This window comes from Dermacentor variabilis, chromosome 1 (genome assembly GCF_050947875.1).
Source record: "Dermacentor variabilis isolate Ectoservices chromosome 1, ASM5094787v1, whole genome shotgun sequence".
NCBI classification, from domain to species: domain Eukaryota; kingdom Metazoa; phylum Arthropoda; class Arachnida; order Ixodida; family Ixodidae; genus Dermacentor; species Dermacentor variabilis.
This window is the reverse complement of record NC_134568.1, coordinates 244602121-244621392: the sequence shown is the minus strand read 5'-3', so window position 1 is coordinate 244621392 and position 19272 is coordinate 244602121.

Below are 19272 nucleotides of genomic sequence, written 5' to 3'. Positions count from 1 at the left end.
AAGTTGCCTTTCGGGCACTGACATTCTGCAACGCGTCGTGCTTTCTAAGCTTCGAAGCCATTCGCGAGGATTGCAAAGGCGGAGTCGGTGCCATTGCTGACAGCAGCAAATGCTTTCGATGAAAAACACGGCACCGAACGGCAAGAACCTTGATAGCGAACGTCGAAGCAGCTAGGCCTCGCGTTGCAGCGGTGGTGGCTACGGCTACGACCGCATCTGCGTGCGAGAGCGTCGGTTCGAGGCGTCGAGATAGTTAAAACGGCGGTGTTGGCTTTGATTAATGGCGCTTCGGACCTGCGCTTGCGGCAAAAAGTCCGGAAAGTTGGATGGCGAAGGGTTCTTGCGTCCGAAATTTCAGATGTTCTTATACATTGACTCTATGGGGTACGTGCTGATGCCGCAAAGCCGTCCGCATTATCGGGCATGTCCCAAAAATCGGGCGTCCGGAAAATCACTCGTTGACTGTACACTGGTAACTCCTCCAGCCGACGACACGGTGTCATAGACAATTCGTTACGATTCCTCTCTTTCACTCGAGCCAGCATTAGGGCGACTTTTATTCCCTTTCAATAAAATGGCAGCTAATTTTCCCTGATAGAAGCACAAATTCCCGGAGTTTTCCCTGAGTATTTCCAGACTATTCAAAATCCCTGACAGTTCGTTACGATTCCTCTCTTTCACTCGAGCCAGCATTACGGCGACTTTCATTCCCTTTCAATAATATGACAGCTAATTTTCCCTGATAGAAGCACAAATTCCCAGAGTTTTCCCTGAGTATTTCCAGATTATTCAAAATCCCTGACAGTTCCAGGTTTTATTGATATTCCCGGTTTTCCCTGTTGGTAGACACTCTGCTTATCTTCTACCACCTTCGTCTGCTTCTGCTCGCTCTTGAGTTCCTTTCCTAGCGCCAACCCGCTTAGCTGGCTTATCCTTATCCTGCGCTAGACGGTCAAGTCGCAGCTCTAGCACACACATCCGACAGTTAAAAACTGCCCTGCTTGCAATGTGTACTGACTCAAAATGGGTGGTTTCTTCCAACGCGTAGGAACGCTCGTACTCAGAACAACAGACTCTTGGGTTCCCCCTAGTACCAACCATTATCTTATACTAACAAGGTGTCGTACAAATGTAACCCTATTTATAGAAGAAAAAATGCAATTAGTCGTCACCTACATATATAGTCAAAAAGACCAAGAAAGAAAAGCAGGAGAAATATTATACAGGGTGTCCCAACTGTCATGCGCTCAGATTTAAAAATATGTAAATGGCACGTAGCTGGACAGAACCAAGGTAATGCTGTTTGCCGTCGCTTGGAGATACTCAGAATATTATTTGCATTCCACCTAATTACATAATTAGTCTTAATTAATTATTCAACTTCCAAAATATTGTAACTAGGTGGAAATTGTCAAAGAGAAAGTTGTAGAGCAACATGAAAAACTCCCGATACAGCTTTCTGTTGCTCTATACATGCTACATAAAAGTGTTTTTCCGAGCGTGAAAGAATACCGGGAACGCACACAAAGTGACTCGAGCGGAAAGTCGCGCGGCATATTTTTAAATCTTGGCGCATCATAGTTGGGACACCCTGTACATAGACTGCTCGTTAAACCAAACACTTCTAGCAATCAAATAATAATAATATTAAAAAAAACCTTCGGTGAAGGTGTGGTAGTGCCGTCTCAGCCGGAGCCTGATTGACACTTAATGTTGGATCACCTGCCGGAGAGAGAGAGAGAGAGAGGAAAGGGGAAAGGCAAGGAGGTTAACCAGAGAAAAAGATCCGGTTGGCTACCCTACACTGGGGAGAGAGGGGAGGGGGAGGTAAAGTGGTAACAAAGTAGAGATAAGGAAAAGAAGGAGCCTAGACACACAGTCACCATCGGTCACTGGCACCGAATACTGTCATCGCACAGCACAGTGACACTTGCCGCACTATCAACATCTGTTCAGTCTACAGCCGCCTGTCCAATTCTGTCGCCCTCAAAAACCGCAACAGTGCCCTCGTCGCCCTCTGATGCGATGGCTTGTGATGGCGGTATTTTAAAATAAGTTCACCTGCCGGAGCGTTTGCTTCGGCTAAGCTGGGCGCCTGGTCTTCCATCGGAAGGGCACACACTTTTGGTCGGTCGTGGTAATTACTTTTGCAAAGGATGGTTCTTTGTTTTGTTTTCAATATTTTCTATGCTACATGACAAAATGCGCTGTTTTTTCTCGCCGAATTGCCAAACATTGCCCTGTATTACACGATTATTATACACAAGCTGAACGGCAGTTAAATACTGGGTGTACACTTTTAACGCACGCATATGTTTGCACGAAATAACGCGAGTTGACCGTCACCTGTGCGGCGATCGCATACAGACAGGGAATTACGCAACAGATGCAGCCATCCATGTGGCGTGCTCCAGCGGCATATAGAACGAAGCTGCGTTTTGTTGGCATGAACACGAAAGGGGATTCTTTCGACGACGTTCGAGCATTTTCAGTAGAGCTTTTTTCACGGAAAACATGCGGAACATGTCTGTTTCTCTGTTCAGTTTGGTCATGCCATTGTCTTTGCCGCCTACTGTGATATTCGGCTTCAACGTCTGCGTAGCATTATCACCCAAGTGCCTTTCTTCTCAACTCTCATTAGCAATATCCTCCGCAGGAACTTTGCGCAGCCTTATCACTCTTGCAGTACAAAGTTCTCTTGAGGACCTTTTCTTCAGAAGAGCGAATCATAGGACGTAGTTGTGCATTGTTTGTGCATGTTTCACTAACACGCACGCTATAACTATCTTATTTTATTACACTGAACGTCCCAAAAAAAGAAGAAAATAAAACACTATAAAAATTAAATTATGGGGTTTTACGTGCCAAAACCACCTTCTGATTATGAGGCACGCCGTAGTGGAGGACTCCGGAAATTTCGACCACCTGGGGCTCTTTAACGTGCACATAAATCTAAGTACACGGGTGTTTTCGCATTTCGCCACCATCGAAATGCGGCCGTCGTGGCCGGGATTCGATCCCGCGAGCTCGTGCTCATCAGCCCGACTCCATAGCCACTGAGCAAAGAAAACACGATACTCCGAGGTGATGGGAGAGTGGTTATATATTCATATTTTTTTTATGGTATAAGTGGACTTAAATCTTACGTGCTCTTGGTACCACGCCAAATTCAAGGTTGTATTTATTGAATTTGCCATTTATTAAGATAATAATAATAATAATAATAATAATAATAATAATAATAATAATAATAATAATAATAATAATAATAATAATAATAATAATAATAATAATAATAATAATAATAATAATAATAATAATAATAATGATAATAATAATAATAATAATAATAATAATTACAAACAGACACAATTAGATAATTAGATTTGTTGTACGAGCGTAAGGCTTCCAGGAGGGCTAATAGTTGCCGTCAATGTTGACACACCACGGCACGCGAATTTAGCTATGAAAAGCGGCGGATTGTGAGCTTCGAGTCGCACAACGATGTGAAAGCAACCCTATCCGGGGGTCACCTTAAGAAAGTATAAAAAGCGTGAAACTACCCTTACTTTGAACGTTTGGGTAAAACGCTTGTGCGAAGAAATCTAGAAACCAGTAACATCCGCTATCAAAAAGAAATTCCGGCAGACGCCATGTCACCATGAATGTCGATGTTAATGCGATAAGCTTTGAAAAAACGTAGCGACACAGCGCGTTGCCAGTGCTGAAACGCGTCACGCATGTATGAGGCCTGTATGGAGCCGGGCTCTCACGCTTCCCACTGGACACGCTACGCCACGTAGCGGCGCGTGTCTCAATGTATGTGAATCCGGTTTGATTCCGCTCTGCACCGGATAAACTCTAAAATATATTTTTTTTAATCACTGAAGAGTGGCATACACCCAGCAACCCAATTTGGCGTGAAGGAGGTTCGTTCAATAACGGCACATGCCTAGTGACCCAAGTTACTGGGTGAGGTCCGACGGTTGGTTTGGTGCCCGGTTTTCTCAGAATAGCAGCCCGATGCTGCACCGATTAGATTAGAGGCTACACAGCGACCCAAGTTGGCAGGTGAACGGTTAGAGGCACCAATAGAGATATAAGCATATAGCTACCGGAAAGTGCGTCAAGTATCCTAAGAATGCTAATCGCATTAAGGAAAGTCAAATTTTGTCTATCCTATCGCACGGAAGAAGTGCGCTGCCAGCTGGAGCCATTGGTGCCCTTCTGCGATTCTCCTCGCTCACTGGGCGCGCAGCTCCTTTTCTCAATCACTGCATGCCGGTCACTTCGCACAGAGCACGACCTGCCGCATCTAGGGATGTTATAATGCTGGCAAGTGGGATTATGAAACGAAATGTACACTAAATGCGCTGACTTTATCACATGGTATAGCCCCGTAAGAATTACAGTGCGGCGACCACTAGACCGGTGTAAACAAATTCCTTGTCGCACTTTTGGCCATAATCTTTGCTTTTTCACGCTTTTTTCGCTTTATGCCGCTTACACTCGCGGTTACTCGTCCAAACCGACTCCCGGATTTGAGATTTGCCAGCGTCGGCTGGCTTATACGCGACGAAGCTTCTCTTCGTCGCTTTAGGTTGTAGATTAAACAGATATAGTTTGAACCAATGCTTCAGCCATGTTTCATGCTGAGATTTATGTATCCGTAAGAACTAAACTAATGTTCAGATTCCTGTATCGTAAGGACATGTAAATTTTCCGCGCAAAGAGCGAGTTCACCATTGCATGTTAGACAGATGCAAGATATAGCATGTCACTTGTCACGTTGTCTCTCTAAATTAAGAAAAGAAAAGTCAGTTGGAAAATGTCTCGGTATCGGCGTCCGAGAATTCACGCCAAAGAAAGGAATCATCTCTACCGCTAATGATGCCCGAGCCTTGGCGGGGGCAAACAAGAGCAGGCTAGTGCATTATCCGTTTTTTTGCGCTTTTCATTTAATGAATGGATACAAGATAGACTTCATGAGCTGTGCCGACTTGTGATGTAACTTTTCGGGCAGCTACGCTGTTTATGATGTAACCTAGTGAGGCGTCGCTTGCTTGAACCAACACAATAATGTGAAATTGCGAACCACCGTCGCGTCAAAGCGTGCAAGGCTTTCTAGAGAGGATGTTAAAGGTCCACCTGGCGTGAAGAAATGTGCGACTGAAGATCTCAGTGAAGACGTACGCCCGACTATCAGCATGGAGTGAAAGCCTCGGACACGCATCCCGATAAGGCTGAGACCAAGGCGCGTATAGCAGAACCCGCGTCTTCAGGTTTAAATCGTGTGCACTGCATGGAGGACTCGCTGTAGCCGGCAGACGGCCGGAGCTCAGTCCGCGGTGGCCCCACGGGCTGGCCAGCGCAGGAGGCCCCAGCGGGTGTCGCCGCTGCTTGCAGGCCGGGAGCGTACCGACCGGTGGCGCGCGCTGATTTCCCCCTTTAATCTCCCAGACCGCGCTGGCCGGATCTGGCGCCCGCGGGAGGAAGACGAGGCTCAATTGGCAATTAATTCTGGTTACTGATTTGCATAGGGCTAGTGGAGAGCGTTTTCGGTCGAGTTTATTACGCGTCTTTGTCCACGTATAAATTACATTTGGCGAGGGAGGATGGGATTTCTTGGCGTAATCCCCGCAGCGGGCAGCCGGGGCCCGGTGCAGTGGCGTTTGTGCTGTTTTCGCTTAATGAGCGTGCGCGCTGGCTCATTACACCCCGAGCACCCCCTCCCCACTGCTTGGCCTCAGCGGCGGCTGGTGTGCGCGCCTTGGCGGCGCGCAAGGTGCCGCCGGCGGCGGGCCCGCTTCTTGGCTCTCGTACCGTCGATGTACCGCTTTCGAGCATGACGTCACCTGCCGGCCCCGTCGTAATTGCCGGCACCCGCTACGGTGGCGGCGGACGGCGTTCTAACCCGGCGTTCGTGGGCGCGCTCCGTGGTCGAATATATGCAGATTGGGGGTTTGATTTTGCCCCTTCGTGAGCGCCTCTTCACACCGGGAAGTGTTTTGATTTTCGGCGCCACTGAGTCACGTACACGACCATGCCTGTGTAATAAAGGCGCCGCAAAAGCACACTTTCCTCGCGGTCCCTTGGCTGCGCGACTGAGGTGAGTGAACGGACTTTGCCTCCCCTGCGATCTGTTACAGTTCATTGATAAAATGTCCTCGCATGGTAGGCAATCCAGAGTCCATAAACAGGCAGCCTGAGCGGCGCGACTCTTTACATTGAATGGAAAAATGAGACACACATCCCGAATTGCGCAAAACGTAACAGTTTGCTGGCCGTTTTCTCTGCTTGAAGTGGAGAAGAGTCGATGTGGTATGGTGTGTCTTATTTTAAAAAAAAATGCACACTATTGTGCAGGGAAAGTGGGTGGAAAAAGAAATGCTGCTCGTGCCAGCTTGACCTGTCCCGACATACCGGAAAAAAAGGGGGGACAGTAGAGGGGAAGCACGGTTTTTCTAATCGCTTACAATTCAGGCACTATAACATATCATACCGGACGTTATTCTGGTTAACCTCCCTGCCTTCTACTTTTCTCTTCCCTCCTCCCATAACATATCATGCATATACATCACAGATGAGAAAAAAACAATAGACAAGTCAAAATACATTACAAAGAATAAAAAATGCATCTCAAATGCATTACCAAACCTTAGATAATAGCGTACAACTCACATATCAGAAAAAAAAGAAAGCAGGAATTTCAGGAGGAGAGCCAGACACAGTATCAATTTCATGAAGAATAAGATCATTTAGTAACCTAGGTATGGCCTAGTGCGCAACATTTGCGATGCGTAGTTGGCGCGTGGCTGTAGTGCGTGCCACTACTCCGGATTTCTTGTACTGTAGCGAGCTTCGTGTTTCTCCAAGTGAGCCATACAAGTAATGTAGTTCATTCTCATTTTATGCTCACATTTATGCGCAAGTACTGAACGACACTTTAAAAGAGCCTTTGCTTTCGGCGTCTTAAGTTCCTGAAATAAAGATGCTAATGGAAAATCATATGGCTTGCTACAAAATGGCACGAAAAGCCTTCTTTTGCAGCATGTAGAATCTATTAATGTTAGTTTCAGAAGTCGTACCTCAGGCAAGACAACAATAATTTAAATGGCTACGAAAAAGTGAGCTATATAATAAGTATATAATAGAACGAGGAAGGTAGTTTGAGGAATAAAGGATTGGAGGGATTTGTGAAAGCTTTGTGATTTGTCAACGCAGGCCGTATTAATGAGAAGCCGTTTTAGGTACAAAATTTACACGGTTGTGATGTCACTCGAACTTTCTCAAGGCCTCTTGCCTTTAAAGAGAAACAGGTTCACCGAACTCTGATAATATTTGGCCGCAATATACCGATATCGCATTTTTTTACGCTGCAGAGATTTGGCTTAATAGATAATTTTCCAATACTTTGTATTTTAACAAGGCAAACTAATTATAGATGCTAGCAGTGGCGGAAGCAGGAATGCTTTGATCATCAGAACATTACTCACGGTACAGTTAAAGCACTCCACAAATTATGACACAGCGTCCGTGATCACCTCTAACGCTGGTTCTAGTGTGGTATTTGTAAGAAGAATATAAGACTGATCTATTTTTGTAGAATGAGTCAGTTGGGATGATAAAAGCGATGTAAAGACGTCTTATTTTAATCTCTCAATATTTCAAGGAAACTTTAGTAAATGAAGTTTTTCAGCCGTCGACTAACGGCTTTGGAAAGAGAGAGCTATTTTCCCGGGGGAAAAAAGAAAGGAAGAAAACAGGACGCGTGCATACTGTGCTGTTCAGGCTACATGGTCTCACGCTTTGTTCTTCGCTGCTAATGCCAAGGCATGGCATAGTACGTATAGTTAGAGCCGACAGCGCTAGGCGCCATCCGGTCTCCTTAGAGCGCTGAGAAAACTCGCAGGAAGCTCGCGTGCTGGCTTTGAGCAGCCAGCACGCTGTTAATTCGTTAAAGAGCGGAACATGCCTAATTATATCACGCACTGGCGTCTGTCACGGGCGTCGACTTATGATAAGACGTCTCCCGACATCGCACCCTCTTCTCGGGACGCACGCTCTCCTCCCCGCTCCCTATTTGCTCGGCGAGAGGTGGCGACGGCTTCTCTTTAAATAGTTGCACTTTAAGAGCGAGAGAGAGAAAAAGGATGAAAGAACAGGAGGCTAGGCTGAGTTTCCTAATTATCCTGCCGGACCTCGGATACGTTAGAGGAGTGCTGATGACCCGAGAATAAAGTTTCGGGGTAAAACAGCACGCGATAACTGGTGAAGGTTCTGACGCCCCGCTCAAGACGCGATCTGGAGAGAGAACAAGGTTCAAAAGAAAGAACGAAAGAAAGAGTCGCGTAAGACTTTGTGCCCGAAACATGCTGGAAGTTGTGCTGTGCGCAAGGCGCAATTTAATTATAGAGTTTCTGCACTGGCGCTGCGTAATAAACGCCGCCTAATTGAGAGGTTTGTCGTAATTAATTGCCTTAGACGAGCGCAAATGGCGTCCACTACGGGCGCTTGTTTTATTCGAGTCCCCCCCCCCCCCCCCCCTTTTTTTTTTGTTTCGCGTCCGCTGGTTTGTGTAGTGCGAGGGCGGCGAGCAGCAGCTATTGGGCGTGCCAGAGAGTCTTCGCAATGGGGGCGCTGGGGACGAGCGGAGTTCCTCTTCATCCTGGCTGGCGTTGGTTGCGTCGCTGTAACGCCGCACGCCCCGACTGCCGTGAAAAATGGCGCTTCTGCACCAAAGCTGCAACACGGGCCTGAGTTGCGTCCTTGGCTCTGCCGCGCAGTGTGTGCCTGAGCGCGCCGGCGATCGCACCCTTTGCATGAGTGGCGCTGGGGCCTCGCCTTGCAGACTGCGATGTCGCGGGGCAGCTAGTGCTCATCAAGGGCGTCATTCACGTGCTGAGGATCGCGTCCCAGTGGAGGAGGCCGCATTCGTGCGCGCATAATAAGCAGGTTACTCGTATAGCGGCTCAGTTGCCCGAAAGTAACGTGCTAAACAGTGCTACCTCACGTCGAGCACCAGCGGTAACGAAAGCGACACTAACAAAAGAAAAAGGGGGGGGGGGGGTGAGGGAGATATTTGTGAAGTAACTTTAAGCGACAGGACCGCGGAGGACGATTTAGTACCTGAATGGTTGCGCTAAAGTATGCGGACGCAGAGTTATTCACACAATGTCTAACTAACGAGAAAACCTACTAGCTACATGCCCTTGCATTTTGTACAAATGATTCCTCCCAGAGCCGCGATGAACTCCTCTGGTGAAGCTAAGCAGTTCGTGGCTATTTAGTTAAGTGCTTACTTCGGTATTCCGAGTTTACACAGTTTTCTTTATAGGTGGGTCGAGAGTAGCAGCAGTAGCGCCGATCGTGTTTAAGCGTGCCAACTACAGCACGTGTTGAAAAATGTTGAACGCCGCCCTTCACTGCATTCCTTGCTCCTCTGAATGTGGAAAGCCGGCGTATATCTAACGCAAAAATAGATCGCAAGATACAATAGCTTACTATGTCGACAGTTTCATCCTGATGCAGCCATCAAAACGTCCTTTAGCAGTTTTTCACGGATGCAGTCAAAATGCTTGCTTTTGTGGAGGTACCCGACATTGAAAGCTTTCGCTAATTAATGCGGGAAATCGACTAGTTAGTATCATCAAAATACAAACGAGAAATACAGCGCTTATTGGATAAAAAGAAGCAAGGACGACACGATGATAGAAAGCAATAGGGCAAAAAGAGGATGAGGCTTTGGTTCTGTCCTGTTGCTTTCTGTCCTCTTTCCTTCATTCCTCTTTTCCATTAAGCCCCGGAAAAATCTTTAGGCTATTGGCGCACGCCAAGCAGCCGGGGCAGCGGCACTTACGATGGCGTCGGCAACAAATTCTTAGTGGATGACGAGTGGAGCTGTACATAACTATAAACAAAAAAACATAAAACAATATAACACAAATATGCGAGTTGTTATGTTTATTTACGTTTGTCACGTGACCATAGTAATTATGGCTTTATGGACGCTATGATATACGGCCATGGGCTCTGTGACAACAGTCAGCGAACGTAAGGTCTATGCACCATCGATGACGCTTCGTAGAGGCGTTGGTCTTGGTGTAACATTGGAGGCCGAAACTTCCCAAGAGAAACGCCAAGCACCTCGTTTCCGTCGGGACGAGACACATCTACCTTAAGGTCACCCACAATGACGATTAGATTGGGGTCCACCGGAAGGATCCACCCAAATGTGTCGATCATATAGTCTTCAGGGTCCCTCTTTGACGTTCCGGGATGAACTTATACGGTGGCAACAACGATTTCGTCCCCAGTCTGTACGGCGCACGCGTCGGCACATTCCGCGGCAAGGCTCCTGCCTGTCGTCGGTAAGACGTAGGGCACAACGGCTGCGCTGTCGTTGTTCGCGTAGATCGCAAAGCATCAAACCATCATCCATCATCCATCACCGGTTTTGACACATGTGGCATAAAACGCAGCTGGGACACATACGCTCACACGATTTTCTCTTATGCTTAAGCTATTTTAACTCTACAGACTCCGCCATCGTTTTTGCCTACGCACATCACGAAACACTGGAAACTAGCCTAAGACAGCTCCGCTGTAATATAGCTTGTTACCAAAAGTTAGCTTAGCCACATTATGGATCGCCATGCGGAGAAGCCTGATTTGACAACTGAAGTGACACGGTTGCGGAACTTTTCACTGTTTACTTCAAGTTTCAGAGCTGGACATGCCCTGACTATTCGGTGCGCTTATTTATTGATTGATTCCATCAACTTGATTCAGGTCAAGTTGATGGACGTATGGAAAGAACGACGTTATCAGCTGCAAGCTGACCGAACTGGTGACAACGTGGTGCGACCTTTGACATCTAGAGCTGGAATTTACTATGCGGAAAAGGTTGTGTTTTCAAGATTAGTCGCTGCGACGAACACACCCTTACACCCACGCCTGTGTACACTAGCTGATTCTGCTGTATACGGCATTCTTCAAGAAAAGCAAACGTGCTCTAAAAAGTAAGATAGAAGAAAAAAAAAACGCAACACAATCTCATGAAGTTGGCTCCTGTCCCCCAACTCATGTATTGCATCAAATTTATTATGAACACCATATTTCTAAGGTTACTGGCTAACCAGGAGAGTATCTGGAAATCTTCATTCGGCAATTTCAGTGCCGCGTAAACATGACAATGTCCAACGCACAGTGCGCAGGGAGCTTATTTTTTTAGTGTGTGCAGTAGTTGCTGTAGCAACAAAGTGTTCATCGCCCTCTTCCTGTACCTATATCCATGTACAGGGCAAGATATACTGGATTACCGTACATATTCGATCTAAGAGTCTTAAAGCGATCCTAGTAAAATGTTATAATCTTGGACTCGAAAGAGCTCTTCAATTTTGCCATTTACGAAACTCCTCATAGGCCCAATTATTTAAAACAGGCCGATATGATTGGTGATTGCGAAGAGCGCGGGGGATGTCTGCTGATTGTTGTGTCACCTACTGACAAAAAAAGTTAACCACAAAACGCTATACATTGAGCACTACAACAAAGAAAAATCTCGGCACCCTCTGTAACCAAAGCCAAATGAACGGTATTTTCAAGCTGCACTTTTTTTTTCTCACTCAGATGAGTCATTTTATCCATTTGTTTAACAAGAAATGGATAACGAAGGATGTCATGTTGCCTATCAGTGGTGGCGTTTCATTCTACTTCCCACAGAAAGATACGAGGATATTCACGGTTTTTGAATCGGAGTTTCGGAACTAATATGATTGGTGAACTCTGATGCTAGATACACCGCAAAGCAGTAGCAGTGGCGTCCGATGTATCGCCCTGCGAGACTGGCGAAGTTACTCTGACAGCATACTGTGGCGCTCTAGCACGGCGAAAGTAGCGAGGAATGTTGTCTATATTATGGAATCGTCTAGTTCCCTCGTGGTTCTTAATCTCGTGGTTTTCAATCTCGGATTTCGTCAATTTTCTCCTCACTACCTTTCCGGAGTATAAGACATATTTTCATCGGTGCGTGGGACTTTGAAATGTCTGCCTTCGTCCCTTCCTTTCGTTCACCGTACCAGATCATTCAACATCATGCTATTCCCGATGCGTAGTCAATGACGATACTTGTGTTTTGGACGAATATCTTCGAAAAGTATAGAAAGCGGATTCTAGGAGAGTTCTTTCAGCACTGCTCACTGCCATCAAAGGTGGCGTTCTCAGCTGTTTAGCCCCTGACGTCATTATTAAGAAGCACATTCTTACTGACGTGACGGCGTAGAGAGAATTATACCCTTGCGCCTGCGTTATATTCAACAGAATGAGTGACTTGCCACGACATTATACCACACGGTCGGGATCACTGGGAAGATTGTCAGCGCCGCCGCAGTTAGTAATAGCGTAGTAAATGACGTAGTTGTCCGAACGAAAAAATAAAAAGAAAAGAGAGCGATTGTTCTATGAAATGTGACACAGAATATCATTGGTCTTAATTGAAAACGGCAATCAACCCAGCACGCTACCTTGAGGTAGATCGGTAATCACTGGAGATTTGGGCGAATATATGTTGTTAGCATAAAATAGTTGTTCGCAAGTTTTCATGTTCGTGACGGTTGCGGCATTGCTTGCATTTTTCATTGTCCCGTGTAGTGTTCGATTTGTGCTTATGAGCGTTCTGGCCGCTGTGTACGCGTATATATTTCGCGCTCGTATGTTTTTTTTTGTTATTCGTAAAAAAGTACCATGAGAAAAGAAACTTTCGTTGTTAGAAAACGTGGTTTGCAAGCGGAGTGTTATTAGTTCGAACACCGCCTCATAAAAAGGTGACAAACTGTGTCGATCAAGAAGACAGTGTGAGAGTAAACAGGGTCGATCACCAGGTGGTGGCGACTTGCTGGGATGATTAAATTAAGTTCAACTATGGGGTTTAAGTTAAGGTCCCGTAGTGGGTTCCACAGTGGGTCATTTTGCCCTCATCGGAATGCGATTTCCGCGGTCGGGAATCAAACTCGCTCAGCAACGCACCGCCATAGCCACATAACCACTGCGGCAGATTGGGCAGGTCCTTACACCAGTGTATAATACGTGGGCTCGCTAGCATTTTGGATTGGAGTTATACGTGCTAGAACTGCGATTTGGTTATGAGGCACACCGTAGTGGGGGACTCAGGATTAAATTTTCACCACCAGGTGATCTTTAACGCGATCACGGTGCACGGTACACGGGCGCTTCTGCATTGCGTCCTCCCCGAAATGCAGCCGTCACGGCCGAATCTGATCCCGAGACCTCGTGCTTAGCAGCGCAACACCATAGCCGCTGAGTCACTGCGGTGGGTGGGCTCGCAAGGATTTTGAAGTGGTTCGTAACGCATGCCTATCCTGCAGGCCGTGCAATCAACGGCGTGGGTCGGTCGATCATCATAGTGCTGTCGCATTACAGTCCCTCAGGTGAAGCATAAGGACTTGTGTATCTTTGCCTCTTTCTCATGGTTCGGCGTCGGTGCCTCACAGAGCCGACGCAGCAGGGCACCCATCACACTTGTGAGGCGCAGAGAGGGAAAGCCCGAAGAACAGCTATGACGTTGGTTGGAGGAGTTCGGAAAGGAAGCATCTGCGTAGTGCCGCTGGTTACTACGTCTCAAAAGGCGTTGCTATAGTTTAGTGCGACTGTAAAGTCATTTTTGAGCATCTCGATTGGGATGTGCCATTTATGATCGAGCGTAGAGCGTTAACAATCATTCAATTCGTTCAAGGAATAAACAAGTCGACTTAATTAATTCTCGTATATTGCTTCAATACCAGCGATGTCATCACATGTATGACATCAACATAGCATCTAAATAAACTGAAAAGTTGCGTAACATGGTATCTGCATTAGTGTAACATCGCCAACACATTTACCATTAACATAAACATCTAAATCAAAGGAGCTTCGCGTCCTCCGCGAAGCTTTGATACCTGCGTGGGATCCGCGTATTCTTTACAGGGAAGATGTCTATGGCTACTCTCCGGAAAAATCATGGCGGCGAACAGAAAACGCTTTGCGGCATAGGCAACTTTCTCGCGAATGCTCTGTAGCTCTCAATCTAATGTACGTATCTTGTAAAAAATACATTGAAATTGGCCGCTAAGACGACTCTATCATTACGCCGAGTTTCATTTACTTGTCATAATTAGTTTGATCACAGTGATGTTGTAAACGTTACAGAACTCCCGTCTTCTGTCAACATATGGGCATCTACGGAGGGAGTGTGGTTACACAAAGCGGCTGTAACTCTTGCTTTATCGAAACTATACCGAAACAAATTATTGACCCTTTTCATGGCGATCCTGTGGGCGCTGCCATGTTTGATCACGTAGTGATGCGTCCATTGCTTGCCTCAGCTGCCTCCGTTGCCTTTGTGTTGACAATAATTGTACATGATGCCGGTGAGGCTCTGCAAACCTCTGTTTCGGCAGATATTGTAGACGGTGACTTGGTGGACGACACGCGAAGCTTTGGCTGCAGCTTCAAAGGACATGTACGTGCTTTCGGAGCTCTTTACGCTTTGTCCAAACTGGGTGAGTGGCATATACGGTGCTTGTAATAAAAGCGGGGCTAAAAATGTGTTACAAGCGATCTTAACTTTTTGATTATGAGTTGAATCAGTATGAGTGTGTTTGGCTCTTTTTTCTTATTTAGCAAATAATTTGATTCAGCGGTTTGTCACGTTTCTGACAGCAAAATTCCCCGGGCGGTCACTATCTCATTCTTTTAAAAATTTTCTGCCTGATCGCTCGCGGGTGGGCTCAGTTGCGATAGATTTGTTCTTGCTGGGTACAAGGCCTGTAACGAAGAGGTCCTGTACGTCGTAATAGCTTGTAGCAAATGCATGTTATCGCTAGTCCCTCGATTACTGTGTGGACCGACCATTACTAAACGTTCAGCTTCGAACATTAGTGAGCTGTCGGTGTAGCCGCCGTCACCCTTGCTTCGGCGCATTGATTGAAGTGTGTGCCCGTTCACTTATTCTTTATACGTTGGCGATAGAGTGGGCGTAAGTTTTCGTGTGAGTTGAGGTGGATGTGTGTGGCTAACGTGACAGAAACTTACTATATGCGAAGACGCGGCGCTGCTGCCTTTGTCACCGTATAACGAGCGATACTCTATCGTGCAGACGTTCCGGGGTGCAAGTCCTTTCCTTGAAGGTTAGCGGTACAACGCTGGCGGATGAGTGATATTTTTTAATCCTCGAAGAAAGCCGCGTATCGCGAAGAGCCGCAACGCAGGCAGTCCTTACGCAGCAGCGGTCCGTGAACTTGGACACCCAGATTCATTCCATTCCTTAATATGCTAGTCACAATTGTTGCAGCCAACTACTGCACACGTCTTCACTCCGCCGCTCCATATTTTGCAGCATGAATGAAGCACAGTGCATTAGCGGAAACCCAGTTGCATTTCCTACAGCTGATCGTACAGAAGCAGGGCAGAAGAGGTAATGGCTTCGTATTCGTGCGCTTTCGCCGAGGCAACGTGCGGAGCGCCGCCGAAAGCGCCATATCGTTTCTTTAAAGCAAACTGCTGCGCGAAAAGGGTCAGTATAACGATTAGCCGCTAAGACGACCCTATCGTTACACCGAGTTTCATTTACTTTTCATAATTACGTAGTTCACAGTGAAGTTGTAAATATTGTGGAATTACCGTCTGCTATTAATACACGGGCTTCGGCGGGAGGGAAACGGACAGCCCCATATTTGTCCGCTACAATAAAACTCTAGACCGTCCAAGTTTCATTCACCTAATTAACTAGGAAGTATTAGCAGTCGCATATTACAAAACAACCGTCTTTTGTTTCGTGCACTCCTTTGGGCTGCGCCCCGGCCAGCGCATATCGTCGCTCGCGTCCAGGCTCGGTTGAATGGCCACCTACGTCTAAACCGCGCTCTGTCGCAGCTGCGTCGACAACACTTGCGCCTTTAGAGCAGCGTCGTAAAAGCCATTTGGTAGTAGCTGTGTGTATGTATGACGTAGTGTGTGACGTAGTGCCCACCTGATATTTCTTTGTATTTCGCATAAATGACATATAAATAATTATATGTATACTTACATACCAACATAATTGATACCGCCATAGCAGCTTTGCTGGTCAACCGCCTTCACAGAGTGGAATGGCTCCTGAATGTTTTTTTTTTTCTAATCACCGGCAGTTTTGATGATATCACACAAACCACATTTACGCGAAGAAAGATTTGTGATCTGTATAATGTCTATCGCCACTATAGACACATGTAAGGCCACTTCACGTTCACCGATAAATTCTAACTATGATGCATTCAGAGCTGCAACAGCTATGGTTCACAGTCATTAGCAGCATTTATTTTGCTTCAGTGCCTGATGTGTTTCGCTGAAAAGAGAACACGTACGGCGTCAGTGTTCGTGCCCTGAGAATGGGTCATCGAGAGCCGCATTAGTATTTAACCAAGAGTCCGTGCTATAGTACGAGTGCTACACGAAGGCTTGTTGTGAAGCTCATTCTAGAATGCCAATAAGCAGTTTGCAATCCGTTTTTCTGCTGGTAAATCCCGCTCCCTACAGTGCCGATCGCCAACTAAATTACTAAATTAGGCTGTGCAAGCTCATTTAGCCCCCAAAATATCGACCCGTCTCATCGATGTGACCGTTTCTGCAGCGACGCATCATCAATTTTGTCTGCTATCGACGCAGAGGAAAGAAATAATGGATGGGAGTTATCATTTAAACGTGAACGCTTTTCATGATTAGTGACTTGGAGTGAAAAAAATAAAGTGCCTTTGTCAGTGGCCCTGCGCATTTCGTTAGTATGTCCCAGGTGGGCATTTGCCAACCTAATCTGCCGTCTGTGCTAAGCCGCGTTGATATTTGTCGAGTGTATCAGCCGCCGGGACTCCGTTTGAGGACATTTTTTGTTCTTTCCACTTGGGTTTTAATCGACGGTCTTCCGAGTTAATGTACAACGCCGCGAGTATGTTATGGCCATGCATGCATGCCCAAAAGCGAAACGGACCGGCGCGGGGCTGGACCGTGTACCTGGGCGATTGATCGCTCCTGATGAGCCTCTCGGCCCGAGTTTAAATGAGCGGGCGAATAAAATAAATGGGCACGCGCATTCGAAGCAGGCTGAGGGCGAGCTGCGCTTTTTTTACGTTCTGAGCGAGTGGTCGCGGACACGGTCGATCGGGACTAAATGACGACTTCATTTTGACCCCTAATGAAGTCGTCGACGTCGCCCCGCATTTGAGCAGACTGGTGTTCCGCATTATGCATTCCGAACGCCATCGCACGCTGCACCTTACAGAGCTTGAGCGCTGTCAATTGTTCGAAGCGCTGGACGTGACTGCGAGGTCGCGAGCCACGAAAAACCTGCAGTTTTGATGTTGCCACAACGCCTTTCTGCCGCTGTTTATTTCTTGTTATTTATTTACTTAATAATTTATTTACTTACTGTTCTGACCTTTGAAGAAAATGCAGGCATGATGGTGCTTGTTGCAAACGTTGTCGCAGAAAATGGGGCCCGTATTCACAAAAAGCTCTTACGCTAGAATTGTTCGTAATATCAAATGCGAGTCAGTCCTGAAGCTGGACATGTTATTAGCGAAGGACGCCGGCGCGTGGCAAGCGGCACTTAAGAGGAAGCTTAAGCTCGGGGCTTCTGTCTAAATGCATGGGAAAGGAGAATTCGTTTTTTCTCGGCAACCGCTGCACCAAATTAGATGAGGTTTGTTGCATTTAAAAGGAAAAGTTAAAATCTAGTGAGTGTTGGTAGCGAATTTTTGATTTAGGCAGCCAATATCAATAAAAATTGTTGAAAATTACAAATTTCCAGAAAACAAAACTATGACGTTTACATCTTTGTAACTGAGCAATGAGAAACTATGTCACAGTGCTGTAAATTGTATCTAATAGTGCCGTCGACCAAATAAGTTTAAGGACCATGGGATCTGAGGAAGTGCTGAATATATGTGAAACCTCACAACCCAGCCTGGTATTCGCTTTTTAAGCCTCTACTAGTATGCGAACATCATTCTGATAAACACTTATACTAGCTGCTGATACAAGATACTCAGAAATTCAACGTTTTCTGAGATGCCATGGTCCGCAAACTTTTTTGGTCCACTATGCATCTAAAGCGGACAAAATTGATGTATGACTCTCAAATAGACCACTAATATGTGAGTAGGAATTTTGCCAAACCCTTGCAAACAGTGCAACAAATTCACTTAAGATGTAAATTAATAAATCAAATATGTCCATTTTGTACGCTTTAACGGATGCAGTTCACTGAACTGCGATATCTGTTTTAGTGCAGAGCACGGTGGTGCAGAGCTACGAATCTGCCAATCTGTAAACTTCGTGCGTCCATTTTGTTCAAACTTACCAGTTTTGGAAAGCTCCTTGAAAAAAATGCGTGTCCTAAATGAACATTCGGCTTCCAATGGTCACTAGAATTTAATATTCTCTCTCAAATCCAACACATTTCATTAAAATCGGCCCAGTGGTTATTTCAGAAAAGGGTTTCTGCGTTTTACATGTATTTGAATAGGCGGCCTCAAAGTTGACGCCGAGCTAAAGCTTCCGCTTAAGAACAAATACTTTTTTGAATTCTGCTCATGATGTCTTTCGAGAGGCAGTTTACGCTACTCCGAACGTATTCGAGGAGCTTCAGGGAGTTGGTGGTGCATAGAATATGAAAGAGTCTGCTGTTACGAGCTCATGCACGCTCAGTCGCGTGCTCCTCGCATTGGGTTGGTCATGTCAAGTGTATGAGGGCGAAACTTTCAAGCAGAGAGGAATACCAATCGAAGGGAATATGCAGGAATCGCGCAGACCATAATGACCGTGGATATTGTTGTTATGTCCTCAGCTACATAACGAAACTTGGTAGAGCAGGTTGGCGGCGCAGCCTTTACAATGTTCTTTAATGTCTCCGTGTAAACTTCTTCAGACTTTGATGATAGCTGTGAAGACTCCGGCATGAGATAAAAATTGCATTTGTAAACTTTTGCAGGCCTTTGGAGAGAGAGGGAAGTGCTGACTTTACTGAAAAGCTGGATATGTTTACATATTGTCACGTTGTAGTGTCGTTGAGTAACATAGTATCAAAAACTGTGAATCGCGAAACTAACTCTTTATTGCGCGAACCCCAGAAAAGCACGTTACATACGTGGCACAACGATAGCGGCGAGCACAGTTGGCGATCGTCGAAATCCGATTTGCAGCTTAAGCGCGTCAGCTATTTATACATGACTCATCGAA